Source organism: Mus caroli, chromosome 7 (genome assembly GCF_900094665.2).
Source record: "Mus caroli chromosome 7, CAROLI_EIJ_v1.1, whole genome shotgun sequence".
Taxonomy (NCBI): domain Eukaryota; kingdom Metazoa; phylum Chordata; class Mammalia; order Rodentia; family Muridae; genus Mus; species Mus caroli.
This window is the reverse complement of record NC_034576.1, coordinates 81,242,017-81,254,805: the sequence shown is the minus strand read 5'-3', so window position 1 is coordinate 81,254,805 and position 12,789 is coordinate 81,242,017. Positions and strand designations below refer to the sequence as shown.

General features: G+C 44.0%; 1 long non-coding RNA gene across 1 annotated transcript in view; it reads left to right on the top strand.

Moving 5' to 3' along the window:
• Positions 1-12,789, top strand: part of LOC110299491 — a 148,849-nt gene that overhangs the window by 41,836 nt on the left and 94,224 nt on the right. The window contains exon 3 of the long non-coding RNA XR_002378462.1: positions 11,782-11,955. This is a non-coding gene — a long non-coding RNA (uncharacterized LOC110299491). The remainder of the gene's footprint in view (positions 1-11,781; positions 11,956-12,789) is intronic.

Genomic DNA, 12,789 nt, shown 5'->3' with positions numbered 1-12,789 from the left:
CATACATTCATAATATTTGGAGGTGGGTCCTTTGGGAGTTAATTAAGAGAGGTCATAAAGGTGGGAACCCCATGGTGGCATTAATGACTACTAAGAAGGAGAGAGACCCAAGCTAGTTCATTTGTTCTGTCTTATCATAGGCTGCCCATCACAATGTCTGTAAAACTTTCTTCATTCTATGCTAGCAATTTTCAAACTCAAATTAGAATAATCTGCAAGGTGTAGTAAAACCCTAATCTTAGTCCCCAAGCCTGTGTGTTCTTATTTAGTTGAGCTGGAGTAGAACTTGTGTGTTTTCACAGTTTTCAGTCTCAATGGTTCTGACTTACATCAGACCTCAAGAAACTGATTTAAAGAGTTTGCTGATACCTAAAAGAGGCGGGGGGGGGGGGCAGGAGACATCATGGAATATTTTGACTACTGAGTCTTCTAGATGAGGAGGGTGAGGGTAGTGATGGTGAAAATTATGGCATCAACTATAGGAGAGTTGTTGTTTATGTGAGTACTTAATTCTTGGCAGGCACTGTGCTAAGTTACTTATCTCCAGAGCCTCAGCCTCTTCATCTGCAAAAGGGGTGGGGGACACTCACTGGGAGATTAGATAATGGGTGCCAAATACAGTTAAATATATAGATAGAATATGTTCTGTGTTCTGAAGTACCAAAAAAGGACAAAAGTTCTTGTTATACATTTAATGAAGATATAGATGAGAGACACCTGAAAACTAATGACTGTGATTTGATCAGTGTGTGCTATATGCATGGGTTGAAATACCACATTGACATCATTCATAAGTGCAATCAATACATACTAATTAATGAAAGATTTGTAAAAAGGAATAAAGTAGTATCCAACAGATATGAGGTCCAAAAGATTTAAGTTTGTGTAATTTTCAGAACCAACTGTGGCACCTGCTAAGTTTGTGACTTACATCACCTTTTCTGATCCTGGCCATTCCTGCACAAAATCATAGGACCTGAGACACAAGGAGGCTGTGATCCCAACCACCCAATTGTACTTGTATCCTGGAACTGCCAGAAAGGCTAAGTGGACCCAGAAATACCAATGGAGGACATAGTGTAGTGGTCACAACATGATGGACTACATTGCCTGGGTTGAGGCTGGCTGTATGGTACCCAGGTCTTCCATTAAGAGGATCAGAGCAGTGTCTTAAGCCAAGAGTGGTGACTCTGAGATATTTTGACCTGCGTTTAGAAATGGGTCTATTCTCTGTAGAGGGACTGTCGAGGGTACAGGAGGCTGTTCCTTTCAGTTTTCATTCATTTCTTTTCAATGACAACTGAGCTTGGTGGACAATTATTCCCAGAATTCTCTCACCATGAAGGCATCTCTAGTCCTGCCCAGCAGCTTTGCCTGTAGCTAAGATGGATTAGTGGGCAGATTTTTGGCCTCCCCTGTTTAAGTCACAACTTCATTCTTTTGGTACAGTGTGTATTGTCTCTTCTAGTAGCTTTAAAGAAGCAATAGCAAGGGCTGGCAATTTAACTCAATGTAATCTACTCTGTTCTGTCACTACCAGGGAAACTGAGGCAGAGCATAGGGCCTTCTCTGCTGGGTGATGGCATCTCACAATTCTTGGAAACTTCAGTCCAATGAGAATGATCATGAATTCATTTGTATGGGACTTCCTTGAAGGTGAAAGCAGCTGTATATTGTGTGTAGCTGTATACCCATACTCTGAATTTTGGCATTTGGGATTTTAGACTTTATTTTTAATTATGTGTGTATGTATGTTTACATGCACACTTGCATGTGTGCACTCAGTCAGGTGCTTATGGAGGCCAGAAAACAGGTTTGATTTTTCTGGAATTGGAGTTTACAGGTGTTGTGATCTGCTTTTCATGGATGCTGGGAACTATAGGGAGTACTGTAGGCATAAACTTCTTTTCAACTTACTTTAATAAGGGCTCAACCTCTCCTCTACCCCACCACCTACCTGAGGTACTGGAAGAGAAAAGTTATTAGGGTATGGGGGAAGTAGATCTGTTTAGAAATAGTTCTTTGAGGTTGAGTCTAATCTTCATTGTTAGGATATCGCAGTTCAGTCCAGTAGCAAACACCACATATGAACCAGCAGCTGCAGTCCAGTCTACTTGGCAGTCACCACATACAAACCAGCAAGGGCAGTTCAATCCAGAAGAAAGCACAAGGCTTGCCAACTGGCCTGAGGCTGTGGAAGTGGCAATAAGACACAAGAAGCAGCAGGAACCTCATGAGAAGTTCTTTGGGGGAGTTTTTCTTTATGAAGTTGGCATAAGCTGAGCTCAGGAACACAATGTAAGGCAAACCAATACATGCATGCTGTCAGTGAAGAGTAGCTAGGTAGAGCTCGACTTCCCATTGTCTGTGGGGTCATATTTATATTCCTTCTAAACATTATACATCCCTTTTCATATCTACTTTAGCAAGACATCCTTTTAGCTGTGTGCCCCAGCAAAGATATCATTTGACATAACTGACTTTCCAAAGAAACCAGAAGTTTACACTTCAAGGTACAGAGAGAGGTCTTTGTACTTACTGGGGGAACCACAATGTTAGAAACACAGGGTTTTCTCTTCAAAGGGAGAGAGGCATAATCTGTATTCTACCCAGAAGACTGGGAGCAGATGTGGTTAACAGCCTGGTGACCTTTGTGCTATTTCTGTGGCCACAACGAATCTTCTCCCAGTTCCTTATCTTGAGCTTATTTCTCAGTTAATGTATAGAACCAATCTTTATGAAAGTTGTCACATGTACTTTACAAAATAGTAGTCTTGTGTAGGAGTAGTCTTTGATGTAGCTTTGTCTTAAGCTTTGTTTTCCGCACAGGATTGAGTTAACTATCATCAGGAAACTTTATTCCAAATTATGCTGTGCTAAAATAAACTACTCAGGGTCAGAGTCAACACCAGAGACTGAGTCATGTTGAAACGGACTGCCTTCTTGCCTCCTGCAGACTGTTACTCTGTTGGTCATGATATTTGAGGAGACTCCTGCAGGGAACCACATTCATGTTCTCTGCAAAAGCAGTGTGTGTGCTTACCTTCCCTCTAGTAGACACCACATTTGAGATTTTAAACTTTTTTTGAAAGCAATTCCAATCAAGGGAAGGCCCCATGTCCTTAACCTTCTCTGTGGCTAGAGATGGCCCTCTGACAATAGGATCTCAGCTATTTGGTGCTCACCTCTAAGTGCACACTCCTCTGTCATTCCATGGAGAGTCTAGCCTGAAAGCTAAAAACAATATCCTCTCCATCACTCTGTGCTTTGCAGCTGAGAAGGCTCGAGTACCTTGTCTGCTTTGTCCAAGGTTCCTTCAAATGGTAAGTGGCTAGATTCATACACAGGTCTCTTGTTCCAAGCCAATGTCTCCTTTCACTTCACAACCCCAGTCATGGAGCTGTTTCCATTTCCTTGATGCTGGAAGAGAATCTTGGACATTCAAGTTGTAGAAGCAAAAGTGATGCCAGGGAAGTGATCTAACCCAACTCATTTTGCAGAGGAAAGAACTCAATTCCCAAGTAAGAGTGGCTTAGTAGCTCATGACCTGTCTCTAGCCAACGAGTTCCTTTCTTTCCTTGAGACAAGGTCTTACTATGTAGCCCTGGCTTTCCTGGAATTTACAGTATAGACAAAGCTAGCCTTGAACTCACAAAGATCTGCCTGCCTCTGCCTCCCCTGTACTAGAACTGAAGGTGTGCCTACCACACCTAGATTATTTTACTTTAATTATATTCACATGTAGGTGCCCACACAGGCCAGAAGAGGTTGTTGAACCACTTGGAGCTTATAAGCAGTTTATGAGCCTTACAATGTGTGTGCTGGGAACTGAACAATGGCTCTGTGAAAAGAGCACAAGGAGTACATGTAATTATCTGCTGAGCCATCACCCTAGTTCCACACAAGCTCTTTCACGTCCTACTTCCTCCCCCCAAGTAGTTCAAGCCATGACGATATTTTCTTTATTTCTGTCCAGTTGGTTGCTGTCTGTGAACATCTCATCCTTGTTTCATAGCATCACCACCCAGACACTTCTCTGATCATCTTGTCTCTTGCAGGCTAGGTTTTGTGTTTTCTACTCATGTGATATACTGGACTTTATTGCCTTTAGGATATTACCATGTACATTGCTAATAGCTGGTTGACTCATACCAGAGCTTCCCACCTATAAGGAGAGAAATAGAGTTTGTTTTAGTTTTTGTTTCCTAGTACTAGGTATCAGGAGATGTTTGTGGATAGAAAGAAGAGAAGAGGAGAGAGAAAGAAGAGCTTCCCAGCATGGCTCTCCACCACTGTGGCAGCTCTCTTGCAGATGTTACCAGTGGTGGAGAGTCCTGGGGGCTTCTGTTCAGTTGGGGTCTTCAGAGCACAGAGATATCGTCTGGTTGCTTTTCTGGGGCCAACCCCATGTCTTCTGAGCTCTTCTTATTCTTCCCAACAGTCCCCGGAAGAGGGAAAGGAGCAGGATTGAGGGGGAGAGAAACAGATTGAGGGGGAGAGAAGAGAGGAGGCTGTGCTGCTCCAAAGCAGGGGAAGAGCACTTAAAAAATGTCACTTAGAATCCCTGAAAGAATAAGCTGTAAAAACAACCACCCATTCTCTGCTGGATGACGCAAGTCAAAGAGAAACGCAATGCAATTAGTCACTGGTTCCAAGTAGGAGGCGGGTGGTGGGGGAGGGAGACAGAACTGGAGAATGGTGAAGGGCTGGGGGACTTGGGGGGGCCTCCCCCACAAGCTCTGCATTCTTACCTCTTAACACCCCCATCACTCCAGGGAAATGCCATTTCATTTTTTTCATCCCCCATTTACTGGTTAGAGCCTCTTTCCCAAGAAGAGGCATCTCCCATCTTTGCCAGCATAGTAAGGTTCGTAAGTCTAGAGCCAGGGAGAACAGCCTGAAGTACCTGGAAACTCTGACTAAGGCAAGGAGGAGGCTGGGAGAATAGGGAGAGCGTGAGAGTCTAAAGTAGGAAACTCTTGACCCTGGGGTCTCTGTTGCTTCCATTTCCAGCACCCAACGTCTTGCCCACTTTGGTATAAAAGGGAATGTAGCAGACTCTGGTTTCATGGTCCTCACAGCTTAGGTGGAAGATGGTAAGTCGAGAAGCAAACTTATTAGACATATAAGTTCCTGGGCTCTGCCCAGACCTCCCAGATTAAAGCCTTATTTTAGGGCCTAGGGGGTCAGGCTTTTGATAAGACTTCCATACTGTTTCATTTTGTGTGGAAGTTTGAGACCCAAGTCTGAAGCACTCAGATCCCAGCTGTGTCTGTAGGAAGGTCCTTCCTTTGATTTTTTTTTTTTTTTTTTTTTTGGAAAAATTCTGAGATGTTCCTCATCAGCAGTAGATTTGATTGGATGAGAGGAAACAATTCATAATTCCCATGACCTCTCCTGGTCAAAAGAACCCCTGGCCAAAAATCAGCAATTGCTTCTTCAGCTTTGATTTTCCAGTTGTGATGTTTAAGAGGGTCTCTTTCTAGTTGGCCACATATATCAGAGTCTTGAAAGGTCCACAAGTGACAAATAGGAACAGCATTTGCCTGGACATCTCTTTCAGATGAGCCTCCCCCTCTGTGCTAATCAATGGGCATCTTAACCATTCTTCCTGAGTGCAGAGACCAGCAGACTGGACAGGGGAAACAACTGGAAATTCCACAGCTATCTGCTTTCCACTTTGCATCTGTCATAGCAATCACCAGGACAGCCACCCTTGGATCATCGTGGTCTGTCACAGCAGCATTCCTGCTTGCACCTCTCACCTTGGGGTGCATTTCCCAACAGTGCAGGCAGCATGGGTCCCTTTGTTCTTAAGGAGTTGCTTATGGGGCTGAAAAGAGGGACACAGAAAGTCACAGGTACCACAGAACCAAAACCCTCCATCTAGATGCTACCAGGTTGATTGCTGAAGGTGAAATACTTCTCATTTGGGCAGAGTCTTAGGCCACCATGAGTAAGGACAGAGTGGTGAAACCCTGCTTCATGGCTTATGGGATGCTGTGATCTAGGTATTGGAGTAAGATACAGATGTGGAGACTGGAAATGTCACCAGATGTTTTTTTCACACTACAGAAAGGCTATATCGCGTTACATCTCTCTGTTGCCTTAGACCTTTCACATCCACAGCAGAGTAGGTCACAGTACATGATGATGGATAAAATATACTTGGTTTTATGGAAATGATCTCTGTGTCCCATGTAAAAGATGTGATGAAGTCCCTTCAGCTCTAAGAGTCAACAGTTTCCACACATGCAAAGTGGCTAGTGGTATCAACTTCATGGGTCAGCTGTGGGAGTCAGTTAGATGATGATGATGATGGTGATGATGGTGTGTGTGTGTGTGTGTGTGAGTGTGAGTGTGTGTATGTGTGTGTTTGTGTTTGTGATCACTGAGGCATGGCACATGATAATCTCCCATCAAAGGACAGCATAGTACAGTGGGAAAAAAAAACCCTCTGGATCTGAGGGTGAGACAGTCACAGGTACTGTTTTAGTCAGGCTTCTCCAGATGAACAGAATTTACAGAATAAATGTATATATGTATCATCTATCTAAATCTATCTGTCTGTCTGTCTATCTATCTATCTATCTATCTATCTATCTATCTATCTATCTATCTATCTATCTATCTATCTATCTGCCTGCCTGTCTGTCTATCTATCAATCATCTGTCATCTATAGAAAGGAGATTTATTAGAATGGCTTACAGGCTGTGGCCCAGTTAGTTCAACAATGGCTGTCAACCAACAGATGGCCCTAGAATCAGTATCTGTTCAGTTAATCCATGAAGTTGGATGTCTCAGCTCCTCTTTAGTATACATCACAATTCCAAAGAAGTAGGCTCAAAAAACCAGTGAAGGAATGAACTTGCCAATGATAGCGAGCAGGTAAAGAGCAGAAGCCTCCTTCTTCCATGGCCTTTATATAGGCTGCCAGCAGAAGGTTTGGCCCAGATTTAAGATGTGTCTTCCTGCTTCAAAGATCCAGATTAAAAGTGTATCTTCCCATTTTGAATGATTTAATTAAAAGAAAAATCCCTCATATGTGTGCCCAGTCATTTAGGTTTTATCTCATTTCAGGTGTAGTCAAGTTGACAACAAAAAATAGCCATCACAAATACAAATTCCCATTTTCCTAATACCTTTCCCAGTAGTGTAACCTTAGGAAAAGGCTCAGTACAGAGCCTCATTTTCTCATCCAAACTAAGCTAAAAGAATATCCACATGCATTCATTTTCCATCACTGCTGTGATGGTTTGCCATAAATGTAATGACTTAAAACAGCACAGAGTTCTTCTCTGACAGCTCTTCAGACCAGTAGTTTGAATGTTAGGGCTTGGGAGATGATTCTGTGGTTAAGAGCATGTTCTCTGAAATCATGAGGACCAGTGTTTGGATCCTAGCACCTACATACCAAGCTGGTGGGCAACCTCAGCAGACATCTGTAACCCCAGATCTGAGGGGTATGGAGACAGAAGGATTGCTGAGATCAACTGGCCTTTCACCTGGTGGAGCTTCAAGTACAGAAAGATACCCTGTCTCACAGGAAGAAGTGAGGAATGATGGGAAAGGAAGCCTAAAGCCTCTTCTGGCCTCTGTGTGCACACATGCAGATGTGCACATCTGCACACATGGGTACACATACACTGACACAGACACACACAGATGAGTGTATGCATGTACATATACATGCAAAGTAAACAGATTCAAGTCAAACTGAAGAAATCTGAAAGGGATCAGACTTGATCCAAGTGTCTGTGTAGACAGGGCTGTGTTTCTTTCTAGAGGCTCTAGGGAGAGTCTCTTTTATTGCCTTTCCTAGCTTTTCTTGATGAGCTTAGCGTCCTTTCCTTCTTCAGGTCAATGATGGCTGATTTCATCTTTGTTACATATCAGGATACCTTTATTCCTTGCGTTTTCCTCTTTAAGTGCCCACCCCCAACCATTGGATCATTCCCCGCAACCCAGGATAATTTTTTAAATATTATCTAATTACTAACCTTGATTCCACACACAAGTTTTATTTTTCTTTCCATGTCACAAAACATACTCATAGATGCCAGGGATTAGGTTGTAAACATCTTCAGGGTCATTATTCTGCCTGCCATACTTCCTCAGAGTCTTGTTGGAAAGATTAATGAGACAATGTATGTAACCTTTACTGCTCAAACGTACAGAAACTCCTCATTTACTTTATCAGGTTTATTCCAATGAGACCATCATAAATCAAAAAGGTGCTGAATATGCCCTAAGATGCTGCATAGGGCAGTCATAGTAGCTCAGCCACAGAGCACACTGTTAGCGCCTTGGATTGCGGGTCTGTCTGGCAGCTGTGGCTTGCTGCCTGTGCTTGTTTAAATGAGAAAGGGGAGGTGTAGCCTTGTTGGAGGAAGTCTGTCTCTGGACATGGGCTTGAGAGTTCAGAGCCTGGCTCCACTTCCAGTTCATTTTCTTTGCTTCCTGTTTGTGGTAGAAGATGTGATCTCTCAGCATCTGGTTCTTGCCTGCTTGCTACAGTATTTCTCTGCCACGATGGACTCATCCTGCTGGGTCCATAAGTCAAAATGAACTTTCTATAAGTTACCTTGGCCATAGTGTTCTATCACATCACCAGGAAAGTAATTAATATACTACATTGCCCTGAACTGAAGGGCAATGTCAGACTATGTATCACTAGCCTGGGGATATAGAAATTCAAAGTTAAAAGTTTATTTTCTACTGAGAGCCTATAGCTTTTGCACCATGACAAACCTGAAACACAGTATGTCAAACCATAATAAGTTGGGGACTATCTATAAAGCAAATTGTGCTTGTTGCTGGACTGCTGAGAGAGCTCAGCAGGCAGAGGTGCTCAAATGTGATTGCCATTATCATTAGTAATGGTTAATGTTGACTGTCACCTTGGCTGGATCTATAGTCATTTAGCAGACATAGCTCTATGTATGCCTATGAGGGCATTTTCAGAGAGGTTTAACTTAGAAGGGAAGACCGGCCCTGAATATGGGTCTCATCATCACATCGGCTGGGATCTGGAGAGGAATGAAAAAAGAGAAAGCCAGTTGGGTACCAGTGATCATCTCTCTGCTTTCTTGCAAAAGCAAGGTGACCAGGTTCCCATTCATCGGCCACAATGCTTTCCTCACTATTAGGGACTGTCGCCACAAACTGTAAGCCAGAATAAAACCTTCCTTTTTAAAGCTGGGTTGTCAGGTACTTTGTTACAGGCAGTTAGAGAAGTGATACACTCATCCTCATCTTTACCAGTCTGTCAGCATCTTCCAATCCATTGCTCTGTGATGGGACATCAGTGCGGCCCCTGAGAATGGATCCCTTGTGAGGACCACCAGTCAGTCTACTAGGGGATATCTATATCTCTATTTTATATCTATCTATCTATCTATCTATCTATCTATCTATCTATCTATCTATCTACCTACCTACCTATCTACCTACCTATCTACCTACCTATCTGTCTATTGTCTATCTATATCTTCTAACATTCAGGCTCACAAATTCCCTTCTTAATCTGAACTCAGAACCTTCCTGGAAGCAGAAGGACATCAGATTCAATCAGCCAGACAGTTTGTCTGTCTCCCCCCAGCCTTGCTCAGTACAACTCTGGACCTTGGCTGAAGAATGGTTCCTGGACAGGGCAGATAGTTTGTGAGGCAGAGCCTGACAGCTCCCTTATGATCTTCCTGGCCATGTGAGAAGCCTCCATTCCTTCTAAAGACAGCTTTATTAGGTGGTTTCTTATGCAAGTTTTTTTTTCTAATAAAGATGGAACCACACATTAATCAGGCAAGGTGTGGGATGCTTATCACCATCCTTCAGTAGGGTGGAGGTGAGGTGGGTATGGGGTGGGTGCGGGGAGCATCCCTGGACTCCAGGACGTTGGATGGGGTTATGCTAATGCTCCGCTGTAAAAACAGGACTTATGTCCTCCTGGACTTTCAGAGTAATGGATTGGTGCTGACAGTGGCCCAGAGACATCTAAAAGCTGGTCCTTCCCAGAGCTGCTTCCCAGTACCAAAGGCAGAGTGCAGCTCTTTCAACACCCCTAACCTCCCAGAGGCCACCAGAGGCAGAGACATCAGTGCCTGCTGCTGAGCACTTCTAGGAACCTTCTCTCTCTGTCCCTGGATGCTAATTCCATTCCTAGGTAGACGGGGAGGAGACTGGAGAACCTGATTGTGTTCTTTCCTCAGTGCAGCAGCCAGGATGGGAGGAGGAGTCCCACCAACAATGAGAGTCAATGATTTTTTTCCTATCAGGCATTTTCCAGATTTTCATTTCATATGAAACTGGTACTGTTTGCAAGCAACCAGAGGACTTCTATATTTCTTGCTCATTAACTTATGGACAGAGAAAGATCAATGTCGAGAATAAATCCCAAAGGTAGCCATGCTGGAGTCAGTACACCGGGGAGTTTGTCCAAAGTTGGTGATAACTGTCATTGCACACCCCATGCATATGCTCTGCAAGCTGTTCTCATGTCGCCAAAGTCCCTCTGCAATTGTTTCCCATTTGACATAGCCAAGGCTGAGGCTTATGTGACACACCAAGGTCATGTAGCGAGTGATGAATGGATATTTGATCCTTGGGTGGTGGCTTGGCACTGGATCCTAGCACGAGCTGCAGATCTCCGTGGGAGAAGTGGAGGAAGTGGTGTGGTTAGTGACTTCTTCCTTCTGCTTACCTCAGTGGTGTCCTCTCTTTGTCATTTTCTAGAGCTCAGGGAAATGGGAAGGTCTTGTCCGAGGAAGGACTTGGAGGAGTACAAAGAATTTTCTGCCCTTTGCTTTTTTTTTTTAATCCTGTCTGCCAGGTTCATCATTTCAATAGAAGCACTGTGCTGTGTGGCAGGGTGTTCTAGAGGACTTGGATTAAAGGTGAGCTTGTTAGCCAGGACTTGTGGCAGAGGCTGTGCAGAGTGAAGGCCTGCCCAATTATCTGGGCCCTTGGACCTTTTATTCCTCCCCCCATGATGAATCCTGAATGCATGCATGCATTCACACACACGCAAATACACAACACACACATACACACACAGGGACAGAGAGAGACAGAGACAGAGAGGGAGGGAGAGAGAGACACACACAGAGAGACACACACAGACACAGACACACACAGATGCTTACACACACAAATAATTTTCCTGGCCAGGGCTCCTCAGAGGTGCTCCGTGGACTCCTGAATGTGGAGGAAGAATACACAGACAGAACACTGGTGATGAATCACTGTTGCAGAGGTGACTGAGGAGTGTGTCAGCATCCCCTGAACAGAGTTGATGCCAGAGGGATAGACAGGCCAATCAGCAGGGTCCCCACCAACCATTTTCCCTGGGGTCAACCCAGTGTGTGTGTGTGTGTGTGGTGGTGTGTGTGTATGTGTGTGTGTGTGGTGTGTGTATGTGTGTGTGTGTGTGTATGTGGTGTGTGTGTGTGTGTGTGGTGTGTGTGTGTGTGTTGATTTCTGCCCCAATCTCTGGAACTCCCAGATTCCCATGAGTTCTAATCTTCTCCCCAAACACTCCTTTGCTGTGGAAGACAGACTAACCAGAGTTGGCTTTTATTGTATGCAATCTAGAACGTGCTGGGCACAACTCCTGTGCATAAAACTTTAGGGAGAGTGACTAGCTGATCACTTTCAAGTTCCTTTCTGAGTTCCCAGAATCCTCTGAGGTGTGACCTGTGCCATGAATTGTCTTGTCTGCTCTCTTTCCTGCCTTTCTGGAAGCTCTCTGTCTCATTTAGAAATGTGTTGTCTGTTTTGTTTAGGACTCGCATGTTTAGCTTGGCATCTTGGAAACACTTCGGGGGTATGCCATGTTAGAAGAAACCTTCAGCTAACAGAGTATGGCTTGGCTTCCTCCCTGCTCGTCCACTGACTTGCTAGTATGGACAAACCTTTAAACCTTCCTGGGTCAAGGTCTTCTTATCTGGAAAACAAAGGTAATAGCATCTTCCTCAGAGGGCCAGGGGAGGATGAAATTCTGAACTCCATTATGAAATGACTGGAGGCTGTGACCATTATCTTTAGGATCTTGCATGCCAAACATAGAAGCCAAGGCATGGAAGAAGGAATAGACTTCTTTTATAGCAACTAACCTTGTATGGTGGTAGCCAACCCAGTCTTATGAGAACCACACCAACCCTGTGGGGTGTTACCTCCACACTCTCTGTCTCATAGTAGTCTCATTAGCTTCTGGATGTGCTGTTGAAAAATACACTTCTAGCACATGGAAGCCTAGGGAACAAGCTCCAACCATATGCAAACCATAGAGAGTTTCTGGAATAGAATAGAGCCCTGGAACAAGGAAGCGAGGTGTTCAGGAGAGTTGGCACAAGGTGTGCAAGCACAGAGGAGCCTTGACAGCTGTTCATCTGCTGCTGGCAGCAGTGGGTCAGTCCCTCTCCTGCCGACTAATGCCTTATGTTCTGGACACCCTGGCTACCTTGACATTTCAGCTTTCCTAGGTCAGACTCTGATCTATACCAAGATACTTTGGTACTTTCTTTTCTTTCTTTCTTTCTTTCTTTCTTTCTTTCTTTCTTTCTTTCTTTCTTTCTTTCTTTCTTTCTTTCTTTCTTTCTCTCTTCCTTCCTTCTTTTCTTTCCTCCTCCTCCTCCTCCTCTTCTTCTTCCTCTTCTTCCTCTTCTTCCTCTTCTTCCTCTTCTTCCTCTTCTTCCTCTTCTTCCTCTTCTTCTTCTTCTTCTTCTTCTTCTTCTTCTTCTTCTTCTTCTTCTTCTTCTTCTTCTTCTTCTTCTTCTTCTTCTTCTTCTTCT